This window comes from Capsicum annuum, chromosome 1 (assembly GCF_002878395.1).
Source record: "Capsicum annuum cultivar UCD-10X-F1 chromosome 1, UCD10Xv1.1, whole genome shotgun sequence".
Classification (NCBI taxonomy): Eukaryota; Viridiplantae; Streptophyta; class Magnoliopsida; order Solanales; family Solanaceae; genus Capsicum; species Capsicum annuum.
Window position 1 is genome coordinate 221473605 of NC_061111.1, and position 11699 is coordinate 221485303.

At 30.4% G+C, this 11699-nt stretch overlaps 1 long non-coding RNA gene across 1 annotated transcript; it reads right to left on the reverse strand.

Annotated features, from left to right (window-relative positions):
• Window positions 1-8414: 8414 nt before the first annotated feature.
• On the reverse strand, window positions 8415-11054 carry LOC124896993. Its single transcript, XR_007053383.1, has 2 exons — window positions 10930-11054; window positions 8415-8802 (listed from the first exon to the last, which is right to left on the reverse strand). It is a non-coding gene; the product is annotated as an uncharacterized LOC124896993 (long non-coding RNA).
• Between the last annotated feature and the right edge of the window lie 645 nt (window positions 11055-11699).

Consider the following 11699-nt stretch of genomic DNA (forward strand, 5'->3'; position numbering starts at 1 on the left):
TCAAGGCCACACGTGGCCTCAAGCTAACCCTTTAAGCCTGTCATCACTTTCAGAACTCATTATAGCGCAAATCATGCTAAGATAAAGAGGAATAATCATATCATGAACATACTGAAACACGAAATAATACTGCCTTGTACAAACAAAATACTGAAATCTCTGTACACGCTGGTACACTAGTCTGACAAAGCCTCTACTACATAGGACTAAGGAGCCATTGGGACAGATCCCCAACTGACTCGTACTGAACTGAAAGTAAACAAACATCTATTAATAAGACAAAATCAGAGACACAGGTCCTCGAACCATGAGGACTCACCAACCGTAAAAATGTAGATGAAGGTGCTCAAAGATCATTGTCGCTGCTGAGACTGAGCACCTAAACCTATATCATGAGGAAATATAGAATACAAAAGAGTATAGGAGTCAGTACTTGGGAATGTACTGAGTATATGGGGGTGGATGCAACATTTTAAATAATATCATAAATGTATAAGAAAATCATGCATGCTAACAATAATAACTCTCTTCGCTTGAATTATCTAAAACATCATTTCCGTAAGTCATCAGTAATAACATATGCTTCATAAATCTCATAAATCACTTAACTCAACTCAAACTCTTTGACTCATGACTTAGAGTGGCTCGGTAACTCATGGTACTTAGATCATTATGGATGTGAGAGTTTCTTATAACCGACATAACTATACTATATCAGCCATATGAAGTCCAACGTTTTGCCCTCCTAAGGAGAGAACCCCATATTGGCGGGTGCTTCGTACTCTTGCCGGGGAGTACAACCTCAATCTCATTATCACAATCCCATACTCGGCCTCTGGCCCACAATTATCAACATCAATCCTACGGTGGCACGTAGTTTTGGAAAAATACCCCATTTCCCGCTCGGTGCTAAATACTCCTCCCAGTCTCAGCTCAAAACGCGTTAGGAAATCCACCTTAATAAATATCAACTCATGGGTCTATTTTAAAGACCAAAACATAAATATATATCTCATCTGCAAATCATAAACATCTTGTGGATTCCTAACCCGACTCAACTCAACACAATCTTTCTCAACATCAAGTACGTTTGCTTTTCGAATCATTTTCAAACATCAAAGCTTCAAGGAAACATCATAGGACTCATTCTTGACTTTCAATATCAAATATCGATATATATTCAATAGTCAAATTTCTCATGGAAAGGCATAACTCATGACACTTGTCTTAAATCGCTTAGAAATCATCAATACGTAATGACAATATACAACTCATGGAATAAATTATCAATTTAAGAAACATGATGGTGAAATAATCATAAAGATAAAACTTATTCAACTCAAATCTCATAAATCATAAATAAAAAAATTTGGGTGTAAACCCACTTGCAAAATCATGTAAATCAATAATAGAAAGTAAATCTTTAGGCACAAGAATGAAAGGAGTGTTCTTGTTCAAGCCGCACATACCTTGGATTATAATTTTGGAGATGTAGAAACTTGTTTGGAACTTTTTCCTTACATTTTTGAGCTAAGATCCTTGATGCCTTTGACTAGGGGAGCTTAATTCTTGGACAACTTGGAGAAATCTATGAAAGATCCTTGAATTTCTTGGAAGGAGTTTTGATTTTTGGGTTGAGAGAAAATCCTAGTTTTCTAGAAAATTCTTGGAGAAATTGGAGAGAAATAGGAGAAAATAATCTTTTCTTTACTACTTTGATGTATATATAAGGCAACAAAGATCAGAAATGACCAAAGTGCCCTTTTGAAAAAAGCTGAAATTTGCTGATCGGGGCCTGTGACGGTCGATCTGACAGCCCGTCAAGTCTCCTGACGGTCCACCAGATCGTCCGTCACTCGAGTGCCAAAACTGGAATGTTCTGCCTCGACGTGAAGGTCGAAGTGACGGTCCGTCAGGAAACTGACGGTCCACCAAGTCGTCTGTCATTCGAGGGCCAGAAATGAGACATTCTGTCTCGACCTGACAGACCCCTTGATGTTCCATCAACTTTTTGACCGTCCACCATCTTGGATGACACACGGTGACCAGGAAAAGGGGTCACGGCCTTTTCTTGATGGGAAACTTGACGGTCCACCAAGGACCTGACGGTCCGCCAGGTCGACCGTCAGACCTGGGCGATCCGATATCGCTGAGTAAAACGGCTATAACTCCCTCGTCTGAAGTTGGATTTCAATAAAATTGGTATTGATGGAAAAATTATTCAATGCTCTACATGACAAAAAGTAGAAATTAGAGAAATAAAACATGGTTTAAACATCAATCACTTTAGAAGTCATACATATCCACTCAAAAAATGGATTTAGGCTTAAGAAATGATTGGGGTATTACACCAGTGGCACGATATTGACACCCTTCAAATCAGGGAATAGATTGGACCCCAGGTCAGCTATTATAGCACCTTTGGGACATGTCGGTTAGATACTACTTCCAACAGTTTCATGTTACAGAATCACGACTGTCAGATACAGTCAATCAATCTCAGTAATAGAAATCAGATAGTTCTTCAGATTTCAAGACTTTCAGATATAGTCAACTCAGATACAGTACAAAACTCAGATAGTTCTATTAGATTCAGGACTGTCAGCTACAGTCACCCATGTTATCAGTTATACTCAGATACAGTCACCCACGTTATCAGTATTATTCAGATATAGTCCTTTATGTTATCAGTCATATCAGTCACTAGCATGTCACGTTATTAGTATAAAGACTCAGAAATCACAAAATCACATTGTCAGTTACAGTTATGTATTTATGCATGTATTCTTACGTTCATGTTAGACAGTCAGTTAGCATTATTCATGCATGTGAACCATTGGATATAGCCTACCTCACATATATACTCAGTACATATGTATTGACGCATTCGCGCTATGGTACTTTCTTTTTACGTTACACCATAGGTTTAGAGACACGAGTTCCAGATCAGCAATAGATTCCAGATTCATTAGTTAGAGTAGAAGTGAGTCATCATCCTTCGAGGACATAATAATTTTCTAGTATCTCATTGATTAGCTTATTAGTTCGAGTTAGTTGGGGACATGTCCCATCAACTTTTTATTCAGATTCTTCAAACAGTAGAGGTTTTCAAACTAGATGCAGATTAGATACAGATTATCATGTTCAGACTTCAGTATTTTTAATTTTATTTTGGTTATTCTATTACCCCACACAGATGTTATATCATTTAGTTATGTTCAGTATTAAACCTTATGGCTTTCAGTGTATGTTTCCGCATTATTAAGTTATCTTTGCAGTATACAAGTACAGATATCAGTCATGGGTTAGTTTGTGGTCCCTTGGGGTCATGACCACCGAGTAGCATTTCGGTTCAGCAAATAGAGTCGTTACACCATCTCTGGATTTCCTCCATATTGCTTGTCTCAACTCTCTTGATTTTGAATAGATCATTAGCTGGTTTCTTGAATAATAACTCCATATTGGATTTTCGTTTAGGTAGTTATTTGCTAATTCTTAGATAATTGTAGATATTCAAATAATTCTTTTATTCGCACAAAAATCTAGTATATCTATTTTGGGTGTTTCAACTTGTTGTTCAATATCTTCGGGTATGATCATATCTCGGGTCATTCCTATCTTCATAACTTGTATAACTGGTTTAATTTCATCATACAATATCCCTGCTGGTGCAGTATAGAACTTTACAAAAAATAGGTTGCCCTTGGTTATCTTTTTGTAAGTGGTAATTGCTTTATATATTTCTGGTATAGTAGATAATTCACTTTCGTCTTGGGTATATACAATATTGAGTAGTCCATAACTGAAACAGGCTTTAACTAGATTTGGGTTAGTTTTTGGTAATGCAATTAACTTATTGTATCCTTGTAGTTTTTGGGTTATATAATCTGAATTTGGTTCTTAAATGCTTGTAGCTCTGGGTTTAAGGTTTAAGTAAGTTTGTATCTTGTGGATATTTTCAATATATGATCTGGTTATGTGGTGTTAAGCTTTCTTGTCTTGGCTTAGGCTATCTAAATATGTAATAGTTTGTGGGGGTATAAACAAAGGGTCTTTTGGTGTTTTTGGTATACATAGCTTGTCAAATATTTTGTTCATGTTCATATTTAGGTTCCTTCTAACTCCTTTGCTTGTACCTACAGAAGTAGATTGATAAATGTTATGGATTTTTTGGAGTGTCCCAATGTCTCCTTTTATCTCTGGAATTTTATTGTCTTCCGATCAACATTTCTCTGCATATTGCTGAGTTATTTGAGTCATAGCTTCAGACTTCAGTTTAACTTCATTAGTCTCTAGCTTTTCTATCTCTTTTCCCATGCTATCCACTTTCATTGAAAGCGTAGTTAGGATTTTGAGTATTTCTTCTAGAGTATCGTCTTCTGTAATAGCAGTTTGGGTAGCTTTGTCTTGATATGTAATCTGCAATAACATTTTTGTTAGTCTTAATTACTTCAATTGTAAATTTAAAATTTAATATATTCAATACTAATCTCTGAATTTCCTTCGCTGTAACTGAATTTTGTATTTTTCTTGTTAACCACCATCGTACCTATGTATTATCTGTTCGTACAATAAACTTTTTATATACAATATATGGCTCAAATGCTAATAAACATTTATATAATGAGCATAATTATTTTCTATTTATTTCTCATTTTATTTCTGTTTCATTAAACGTTCCTGAGTAGTATCTACAATGTTGTTCTAATTTTTCTTCATCATATCTATATTTAAGTACTCCTCCATAACTATATTCACTTGCATCTGCTTCTACTATATATGTAAATTTTTTATTTCCTTCTGGAAATTGTAATTTTGGTAACTCTTTACAAAGTATTTTTATTTTCTGTACTTGTTTTTTATCTTCTTCGTTGTAATTATATTCTACATCCTTTCTTAATTTTTTTCTATAATGGCTTTAGGTTTTCTGCTAATTTTGGTATATATTCTCTTACTTGGTTTACTAATCCTAAAAATGATTGTAATTTTTTTTTGTATCTAATTCTTCTTTTGAATTTATTATTTTTTGTACTATATGTTGTTGCATTTTTATTCCACTTTTATCTATTTGTATTCCTAAAAATTCTACCTGGTTTTTCATTATTTCTGCTTTCTTTTCACTTAGGCTTATTCATGAATTTTCTATTATATTTATAAATTGTTCTAATAATTTTAAATGTTTCTCTTTATTTTTTTTATATAGTAGTATATCATCTATGTATACTATACAATTAGGTAAATATTTGAAATAACTATCCATAAAGTGTTGGTATCTTCCTGGTGCATTTTTATATCCAAATGGTAACACATTCCATTCATAAAATTCTTGTGGCACTGTAAACGCAGTTAGTTTCTTAGAATCTTCGTCTAACTTTAGGTGGTAAAAACTTGATTTATAGTCAAATTTGCTAAAGTAATTATATCCGTGTATTTGTCTTATTTTTAATATCTTATTTGGTATTGGATAATTATATGTCATAGTTTTTGCATTTAGGTTTCTATAATCAATAATCATTCTACTTTTTCCTCTTTTTTGTTCACTGTGTTTATTTACTATGAATGTTGGGCTAGTGTGTTTACTATTACTTTTTTGTATATATTTTTTTTCTAATAATTCATCTATATGCATTTTAAATTCTTTTAAATCATCAAAGTTATATGTTAATGGTTTTTGGGTTATTATACTGTTTTTATCTATTAGCTCAATTCTTACAGTAGTCTTATGTTTTTCCCATCCTTGATCGTGACAAGTCGTTACTACTAGCAATGACTTCCTCTTTCATTACTTCATTCTTTCCATATCCCTCTCCTTTGTTCTCAGTTACTCATCAAATGGCACTCAGTTCATATCTTTAAGTTCGATCATTGACAAGGTTCAAAGAAAGGGTGGGCCATTGATAAAGAATCGATGGAAAACCACAATGCTAGCAGATGGCGGGCCTCCACTTTTCTTTTAATTAATGAAACCCGCCAGTTATTATTATTATGAACTCAAATAAAAGGACAAAAAAATTGGATTTAGAAGGCTTGTTCAAAAGAAAAAAAGACTAATGGATCTTCACTGTATAGTTGTCTTAACTTTTTCTTTATTATTTCTACCTTATCTATTGAAAATATAGTTATTTCTTCTTTATTTATTGAAAATATAACTAGTTCTATTGTGTCTTCAGTATTTTTCATATTTTCTAATTTTTGTGTGATTTTTTCACTTCCTTTTATGCAATCAGTTTTCTTTCTTATTTTATTAATAACTTAGTTTGTAATGTTTGGTTTTTCAGGTCAGAATATTTTATTTCCTAAATTTTATAATTGTATTTAATTTTTTCTATTTGATTCTATCTTTTTAATTTCCAAAAACAAAAATATACATGTTTTTAATTTTATCAAGTAGATACATTTTGAATATAAAAAAGTAAATAATGCAACATCACTCTTACGACCTTAATCATTAAAACTAAAATAAACAATATATGAATCGATGTACAATCTTCATAACTCCTGTCGACATTCACTATCACAAGTCGATCATTACTAAATGACCTTCGTCTTAAATTTTAACATGGATATAATAAGCATCGAAAACATTATTACGTCAAAAGCTAATACAATTATTTTTACAATGTCCTACAATATTTCTATTTGTAAACTATAATATGAAACAACAAATAGTGTTATGAATATGACTATTAATTATTTTATGAGTTATGGTAATAAAAAATTTTGGTGACTTTTTAGTTTCTTAACATTGAATACTTAATATAATTAAGAGAAATAAATGAGTGATTTTTAATTTATTTTGACATAGAACATAAATGAGAAAAAATAAAGAAAATCTCAAAAAGAGAATATAGATAAACTTACTTCTTCATCAAAGAAAAATGTCATATGTCTTCTTTTATTCCTACCTTTATTATTATCAGTAGATTGTATATTTAAAAAAAAAAAAAAAAAAGCTAAAAAGTTTATATAACAAAATATCAATAAATTTTTATTTTAGCTATAAAATAATCAATTGAAGAGTATTTCATGTTTTTCTTTGATACAGAGTGTAAAATTATGTTATCAAGTCTTGTTTTTAGAGAATACATATCTTATTTTTTAAAAAATAATCAATTAAAAACTCTAAAATAAATAAGTATATATACTCATATATATTTCTTAACCATTCAAACTTCTACTTTTTGAATGGATACAGAGTGTAAAATTATATTATAAAGTCTTATTTTTGGAGAATATATATCTTATTTTTGGAAAAATAATCAATTAAAATTATAAAATAAACAACAATAAGTATATGTACTCATATATATATCTTAATCATTCAAACTTCTACTTTTTAAATGGGTCCAATTTTGTCACAACTTTTTTAATTGACCGGCATACTTTAATGCTAGGTTATGAAATGCAAAAAAATTTAATTTTTGATATTTAAAAAAAATACATACTCAATTGAGGCGTTTAATTATGAAAATCAAGTTTTAGATAAGAAAATAAAATGAAAAATCGTGAGAACTAAAATTAAATAAATGTGAGCTTTAGGGATATACCACATAATTTAAATTAGAGAGAACTGAACAAAAAGAAAAAAAGTATTCTATTAATTTTAAGTGGTCTATATGCTCCATTGCTTTCAATAATAACCTTAAATTTCTTGATGTAAAATAATAAACCTTCATTTAGGATTTTCTCCAATCTGTACTCCAGATTTTTGCTTATTTCAAATGCATCAAATTCATCTAGCCAAATAGAAACCTTAGTGACTATCCAAACACAAAATAAAATTTTTACAATTAATTAAAATGAGATCAAAATACCTTCTAGTATGAAAATCATATTCAAAGTAATCAACTCAACTCACTATTTCTCTCGGTACTAACAGATTCTCACATTCTAAAAACTCCCTCACAAGTCAGTCGTCTCTACTACAATTTGTAAAATAAGAAAGGATTAAAAAAAAATGTGTTGAATAGGCAGAAAGAACTTGCAGAAAAGTATAATATTCAAAAAGGACCCAAAAAAAAATATGTGACCTTCAAAATACTTGTTCCACCTTTGGTCTAGTGAGAAAATCCAAATAAAAAGTAGTAAGCAGAAATTCAAAGCTTAAGCAAATATTAACCTAAAAGGTCATATCGTTGCTTAAACTTGATTTGTACAATCTTGTATATATGCAAAGAAAGGTGGAAATGAACATTGTGGTTGATGGAGTATTATATATTCACTATAAGAGACCTTCCACATTTCTAACTCTTCAATTCTTCCTCATTCTTAAAATTATTTTATTGGCTTTTGAATTTTCTTTAAATACATAAATATTTAAATGGAGAAGAAAACTCAATTAATGTCAAAAAAATCACAAAAAGGATAAATGACGTTGAAGGCCTCTAAGATATGCCTCTAAGATATGCCACATATAATAAACTAACATTCTTCTTTTATATATATATATATATATATTGATTAGCTACAGCACCTAAAAATATTTTTTCGTAGGTGATACTTTCACCTACTCCTTATCAGCTAACTCAAATGGATTCGAGCTCGGAATAATTAAGATACCAATATATACACAGTTGAAATCTTAGATATGGACACTATACAGTATATATATTTCATGGCATCAGTAGCTTTAGTAATAACATTGATAACCCTTCCATTTTACCATTTTGCTAGTATCAGCAACTGGCCCATTGTTCTTGTACTCACCATAGCACAATGTATCCAAGTACATTTTATCATCCCAAGGGGCCCACCCTTCTGGATCTATATGGTCATCAATGTAAGACACTCTATGTTGAGAAGCTGTTTCAAAAAAATTAAAAAAAAAAAGGCAAATCAACTCTCAAATTAATTTCTCCCTATCTTTGTGTATTCACTTAGTAAGAAAATGAATAGTTTAAAGTAAGCATACTGAATGATCTTGCTCGGTGTCATTTTGCGAAGCTACTTCCAGCTAGTAATCAATGATTTTATATAGTTCATGAAATTTACACTCACAAATTTATTTTTATGCTCTCCAATTGTGATAGAGCCACCTGTATGTGTCTCAGCAGCTAATTCACAGCCACCACAATAATTTTTTAAATTTATCTTTAATTTTTTAATATATTTATCACTTTTTCAAAATTGTATCCATCTTTTTCACACATGGTCATTTATAAATTCTAGCCGGATGTAGCTTTATATTTTTTTATATTAGAAATGAAATTCTTGTAGTATAATGCAATCTTCTTCAGCTATTATTGCTTCACCACAGTATCACTAATGAAAGCATACCAATAGAATTTTTTTCTCAAATACAGTCTAAAGTAATATAATTATTCACTTGTAAAGTGGACAACAAACTATCAAATTGGATAACGTCAAAAGTGATAAAAGTTGAGATAAGTGTTCTGCAAATTGAAACAATCGTTGTGTGTTGCTTTCAAGTGGAATTAATGAATTTGCAGGAACATAAAGAATTACTTATTCTGCAAACTCAAACAACTGTTGTGTGTTGCTTTAAGTTTCAATTCACTTTCCAAATCGAACCACAAACTATCAAATTGATGTAACATCATCTAAATGAAAAAGATTTAAGTTAAATATTTTTCAAATTCAAGTATAATTTACTTCGATTGCACAAAAATAGCATGCAGCCTGAAGCTTTCAAGTGTATTTATAGAAGTGAATACAAATTGTAACTCGATTATGATTTTAAAAACATACATTGAATTCTCCAAAATAACCATCTTTGACATTTTTTGAGACACCTTTTCAACTGATTTCATTGAGATCATTTTCACTTCTGAAAGACAACAAAATGAAACTAGAGCATTCTTTAGAAGGTTCCAACCTGCATATTTACTATAACTAAACATGCAAAAGCATATGTGCAAGTTTCCAAGACAGAATCAACTAGTTAAGTCCAGTCTGTGACTATTATATTCTGCGATGTACTTGAAAAGTGAAAGAAATTTTTAAAAATCAACAGCTATGGCAGAACAATAGAATATGGAGAAGGTTCATGCAAGAAAACTACTAACGAATGAATTTTAATACTGTCTCTACTTCTCCACAGCAGCACATTCAGCTGCATTTTGCCAACCCAGACCAACTACAATTGCTGCCTTCTCCAACAATCTGTTTATAATTTTTGTCTACTTATCTGCAAGATGCATATGACCACTGTACTATTTATATTTTTGATGCTAATACATGTAAATCAAAACTAAACGCTTTTACATGTTAAGTACATATTTCTTAACATTTCGCTTTCTGTCCTTCAACTAAAGAATTACTTTAGCCTCGAAATACAGATCAACCACCAGTCTCAATAATTGTATACTTAAGCAGAAATATGCATAAGTAAAACTAAAGAAAAAATAGAAATAGAAACTTTGACTATGGTAATGATTATAAACTAACGACCCAAAATAAAGCGAAAACATTGACAACATCATCCTTTTTTAATCTACTTTTTAATTAGCAATTCTGAATCAATCCAAACACTTCAGCTTGATTTTTCAAATTATTTTTTTATCTTAAAAATCATCTGCTCTCCCTCTACGATGTATATTGCAAAATAGAAGCAGTTCAGTGTCAAAATTATAAAATTGTTGAATGGATAATTTGTGCAAGATAAAAGTTCAAAATAGAAGTAGTTTTTGGAGTTGCTTACTGGAGAGGTTGAAATGCTTGCATGAAATTAACCTAACCCCAAATGCTTTCATTTATTCTAGATTCAGTCCACAAAGCTAATAAGATTTAAAAAAAAAGCACAGATTTTACAATGGGGGTAAACTAGAATATAAGCAAAACATTTTTAAAAAAAAAAAAAAAAAAAAAAAAAAAAAAACTCACTCTCGAAAAATTGAGTAGTTAAAACTCATTCTTCACTTCGAAGATCCAAAAAAAATACGAATTTTAGGTGATAAAATAATTTCATACCTGATTCAAGCTAGAAAATAGGCAAAATATTTCTTTGTGCAGCTGAGCTTCAATGAAGAAGCTTTTTTTTTAGAGAGAGGAAGTACAGATAAGAAAGCTGATAAAATAAACGGTGCCCTAAGCTTTTTGATAGATTATATTATTAAAAAATAAATGTTTGCTGCGGATTATTCTGTCACTAATAATAAATAAAAATTTATAAAAATATTTTAAAGCCTACCGACGCAATGATCCGTTGCAAAATTCGTTGCTACATATTAATTAAAATAGTTACACATTATTTGTTACTAACTTCGTCACAAAATTAAGACATCAAATTTTCGCGCCAATATATAGCAATGGAAAATAAATTTCATCGTTGGTCCATTGCTATATCATAAATAAAAAAATAACTCTTGCTATGCTTGCGATAAAATTGATTATTTTGTTGCTAATTTATCACTATAAAATTATGGAATATAATCTGTCAATATATTTCATCGCTAAGCGCTCTTTTTTTTTGGGTAAACAACATAAATCCCAACACTTTACTATCTAATTACTCTCTCCCTCTACTTTTATAATAATTATATAAAATCTCAGATATGATATATTAGTTAACGTCATGATACATTAATAAATCTTTAATTATAGTTAAAAACGAAAAGAAACGATAATTAAGCCTACAGTTGAGCAATTAATGCGCTTAATTAAAGAAATTATTGTTTAAATTACCTAATATACGTCATTTAATAACTTATGATAACAAATATCATAAATTTTCATATTAT